The sequence below is a fragment of the Fistularia commersonii genome, chromosome 8, assembly GCF_037954325.1.
Source record: "Fistularia commersonii isolate RoL2024-O1a breed Wild chromosome 8, RoL_Fcom_v1.0, whole genome shotgun sequence".
Lineage (NCBI taxonomy): Eukaryota > Metazoa > Chordata > Actinopteri > Syngnathiformes > Fistulariidae > Fistularia > Fistularia commersonii.
In genome coordinates, this window is record NC_141291.1 from 4654682 (window position 1) to 4660056 (window position 5375).

Below are 5375 nucleotides of genomic sequence, written 5' to 3' on the forward strand. Positions count from 1 at the left end.
CTAGGATAGAATAAATATACATAGATATATATTTAATCTGAATAAAAGTTTTACAAAAAAAAATTATATCATCATGTGTTTTGTAATATGTGGGTCAGGATGTTATCTAATCACAGAAAGTTTGGCATCAGAGAATGAGGGAGTGATAAAGAGAGAGAGGGTGAATGCTTGGGGAGTGAGAATGAAAGGGGTCGAAGTCAGGTCCCGAAATGATTCAAGGGACCGAGGAAGGAAGGGAAATCATGGCTTTCTTTATTAGAGCATTTCCATGTTATTCCCTATAAGGGGAGGTAAATGCGCTGCACATGGAGCGCATTAAAGAGTTAAAAAAAAGGCTCCCGATTTGCACTAAGGAGCTTAAACTATTATGGTATGTTAGCCGATATCACAGCGGGTTTTATTTCAACGCTGTGAATTCCAGTCCGCCCCTGAATGTGTCCGCGTAGTCAGTCGGTCAGTGAAGCTTCCACACAGTAATTAAAGGGGTGGCAGTTATGAGCTGTGATTGGTTGAGAATATAGAGCACACACACACACACACTCTTGCAAAATGTTTATTTTTTTGGCAGGTACTGAGATGAGAACCCCCACCCACCCATCCCAACCCTGTGGGACTCTGCAGGGCTGTGTGAGGCCTGATGGCCACTTGGCCGGCACTGGTTGAGCAGCACAAAGCCACAGCTTTTCCATTCTGCCCTCAGAAACAATGAGGCCGGACGAGAAAGCCCATCCTCTGCCAGTGCCACACACACACACACACACACACACACACACACAGAGCAAAACCCAGCCAGCCTGTGCATCCTTGGTCCAAAAACAAGAGGCTCCTCTCAGCTTCGTCTCGGTTCCAAGTTGACCCCGAGGTGATCCAGCTCGGCGGCAAGTCTGCTTAAATTTAGTCGGTGTGGATTCAAGCGGCAGAAACCGATCCACGATCAATGAGAGCCACAGGTAGATGGTGATCACATGACACAAGAGGGAAGGTGATAGTATAAGAGGTGTTATTTACCAGGAGGCAATAGAAATAAGAATAAACAGAGAAGTGGTTCAAAGAAATAACCTGGACATGGACAGGCACACAAATCAGCTGCAGTGCATTCCCACATACACACACACACACACACACACACACACACACACAGCCTGGCACAGCATCACACTCCAAACTTTTGGAGGGGTTGCATTTGTGTGTTGTCTTCAAGTGGGACATTTCGACGCGAGGTTGCCTGGAGACGAGGGCTGTCATTGGTTGAAGAGAGATTCTTTCAAAATGAGAGCTCCCTCAAAATGCAGCATTTACTTGCCTGGATTTGTATATATGTGACTACGTATAGCTAGATCTCTCTCTCTCTCTTTATCTATATATATATATATATATATACTGCTCAAAAAAATAAAGGGAACACTTGAACAATGCAATGTAACGCCAAGGCAATCACACTTCTATGAAATCATAGTGTCCACTCAGGAAGCAACACAGATTCATTTTGACTTGTTTTAAGGACATTACATCAAAGTTGGATCAGCCTGGAGTTTGTTTTTACACTTTAATTTTGAGTGTGATTCTTATCCAGACCTCCATGGGTTGATAAAATTGATTTCCATTGATCATTTTTGTGTGATTTTGTTGTCAGCACATTCAACTGTGTAAAGAGCAAAGTATTTCATAAGAATATTTCATTCATTTAGATCTAGGATTCCCTTTATTTTTTTGAGCAGTGTATATATATAGATAGATAGATAGATAGATAGATAGATAGATAGATAGATAGATAGATAGATAGATAGATAGATAGATAGATAGATAGATAGATAGATAGATAGATAGATAGATAGATAGATAGATAGATAGATAGATAGATAGATAGATAGATGGATAGGTTCATCTAACATGTGCTGTCCCTCTGATGGACTTGTTCTTGATCCTGTCTGTCCTGTACCGTCCCAAACAGAACCTCAACATCTTCATCTCTGTTGCCTCCAGTTCTTTCCCTCAGTGTCACTAAATCAGATAAAATACCCACTCTCACCTCCGTTTTCTTCTCCCCGGACACTTTTCTCCACCCTTTCCAACCTTCTTGAACATATTTGTCAACCTCTTCTCCACCCTCTCATCCTCCGGACAGTTGACCCTCAGTACTTAAAATCCTCCACCTTCTTTATCTCCAGTACCTGCAACTTCACCATTCCACATGTGCATTTTGTCCCTAAATTTTTCTCCACCTGCTCCCTGCTCTTACTACAGATCACAGTGTCATCTGCAAACATCATAATCCATGGAGATCCCTGTCAAACCTCCTATCCATTACCATGGCAAACAAGAAGGGGTCCAGAAATGCTCCCTGATGCTCTCCCACCTACACCTTGAACACACCTACGTCACAGTTCATCACCTCACCGCTGTCATACATGTCCTGCACCACCCTAACATACTTCTCTGATGATAACTCCAGAATTGAAAGAATCAGAATCTTCATTGCCAATGTTATGTTTTTCCACTTCCTCCCCTTGAAAAGATGTGTTTGTGTGTGTTGTTCATGTGTAGTTGCTATATATATATATATATATATATATATATATATATATGTATATATATGTGATAGACTTCATATTGATAGAAATGTATAATACAGGACTGTCTCAGAAAATTAGAATATTGTGATAAAGTTCTTTATCTTCTATAATGCAAATAAAAAAACAAAAATTACTTTTTCACGATATTCTATTTTCAGATAGGATTTTTGAGTTTTCTTAAGATGTAAGCCATAATCAGCAATATTAAAATAATAAAAGACTTGCAATATTTCAGTTGATTTGTAATGAATCCGGAATATATGACATTTTTGTTTTGTAATTTTGAAGATAAAGAACTTTATCACAATATTCTAATTTTCTGAGACAGTCCAGAATGTATTTCCCTAATATTTATAATAATTGAAAATATATGAGATATTATTATTACAAAATTATTTTTTTATCAATTAAAGTTTTCATTAATAATTATTTACCACATCTGCAAACATATCCATAACTCGTATTTATAATTAATAGCATTAATACAAATTTCAGTTCTCAGTGTTTCTTTTTCATCTGCCATAATGAGACATCACATATTATAAACTTGACAATGGACGGATAGATTAAAGTATTTAATTGAGCAAATGGAATGGCAATAATTTTATTTATCATTTGCAAAAAGGTTAATTTGGTTTAAATATCACTGAGGGCTGCGAATGCAAATTGACAAATAAGTGCCCTTTTCTTTTCTAACTACAGGTCTTGGGATTCTTCTGAAGTTGCCAAATGTATCTTGTTTTTTTGATTGATGGTGGTATTGAGGTACTTTATAAATAGCCTTTCAGGTTTTATGGGTTTACAGTACAACGGGAAGAGACATCAGGAGAATAGACAGAGCTTGGTGTTCTCCAGACGTTTGATAAAGGACAGAAGTTGCTAGATCTTGCAAAGGATAAGATGGCGAGAAATGTCCTTCTAAGGTATGTTCATCCCCAGGTCCAAGCATCCCAGTTCCGAAAGTAAGAAGAAAGCAGTAAGTAGGGAAGCTAACAGTCCAGCGACACTCGGTATCAGGGGAAAAGACTCCCAAAAAACTGAGCAAGATGAATCATTAACGCTTCAGGGGAAAGAATACGGCCGATAAGACGGACTCCTTGGTCATTGGAGGGTAGAAGCTGGAGTACAAGTTGGAGCATGTCCTTGGAAGAGGTCATGGGGGGAATGCATCTTGGTGTAGGAGATATTAAGAGACTTTTGGGCAACCTCCTTTGGGTCCCAGGTGTGGAAGAGATCTTACAGAAAGCCGGACCCAATCGATATGTGGGTACCGGGGAATATGATCTGGAGTTGTTGACTCGGCAAAAGCATCCAGAGAGATGTTCCTAACCAATGTACATCACTGGATACCTTGGGTCAACTCAGATGTACTTCTGTAAGGAACACCAGATCTCCAGGGACAGTTTACAAGAGCAACAGGTCTATGTAACCTGGTGCAGCAGCATGCAGAGGGGGCATCCATGGCATGGGGGCATTCAATCAGGGAAGGAAATAAGATAGTAATTCTAAAAGCAGTGATAAATCCATTTTTGGAGGCTCAGTGCACTGCAGAGTCACTTGGAAGTCCTGGGTGTACCCTTTCTATCTGGGGAAAATGGTGCCATATGATGCACTGGTCAGGTACAACTATCGAAAGCAACAAGCAGAGGTGGCAGGCTGGTCCTGCCCTTCCTCAAAACTCATAACTTGTGTTTTCTTCAGCTTTTTTGCGCATCTAGATAAGTTCTTTCACCTACACAGGTCCGTGACTAGATCCAGAACGGGTACAACTACATTTTTTAGTACTATTTAACAAAATATTTACATGGTATGTTTCCACCGCTGTGCGTTCCGCACGGATTACTGCTTACAATCCCATTTTCTGTTGCAAGCTGGGAAGTTATTTTTCAAAACTGTAATGAAGAAAAACATATCTGAGGTCTTCCACGTCACAGGAACGACCGACCAACCCGTTCTCTAACAAGCATCCAAAAACAATTCCACACAGCTGTTGGGGTCATCATTTGGGGAAAATAAATTTGGATTGATTTATATGTGGTCAAATATTCAAAATGTTTCCTTTCTAATAATATTTCTCAATATATCACACCTTAAACATCAGTTTTTTTTTTTGGGGGGGGGGGGTTACAATCAAGATTTACCCCCGGGCATCACCAGACCTCTGCACGCCACTGCATCACTTTTTGGGGAAACGACAGCGACGTTTGGATTTATTTTTATTTTAATTTTTAGAAGGCGGGGTCGATGTTGAAAGACCATCGCAAGATAAAAAAAAGAGAGTGAAGTAGAAGTAAATGGGGGGTGAAGGACCCCCGGGGGTCCCCCGGCCGCGGACAAATACAGCGGGTCTGCAAAGAAAACAGGGGGTTCGACTGGAGGCAGGAAGAGTCCCCGGATGAAGAGGCGGAAGTTTTGGTTTTTTTAAAGGATGATTTAAAAATGATTTAAACTTTTGCTTCGATCACGTTGAAAAATTAAACTTCCGTTTTGGGTTATATTTTTTTAGTCAATCTTCAATCGATTTTTCTACTTCCGACGGAAAACAGTGCAGATAGAAGCGGAGACCACCCCCCCCGCCCCGGGACAGATGGTAGGGTCCAACCCCCCCCCCCCCCCCCCGGCGCCCCCCCCACCTCATTGAAATGAATGAATGAGGCACAGTCACGGTGGCATGCCAGCAGTGCATTCCTCAGCTCCAGGCCCGCAGAACCCCGCAGAACCCCGCAAAACCCCGCAGAACCCCGCAGAACCCCGGGACCCGACAGGAGCCTCGGACCGGAACCCGCGTCGTCCCGCACCGAC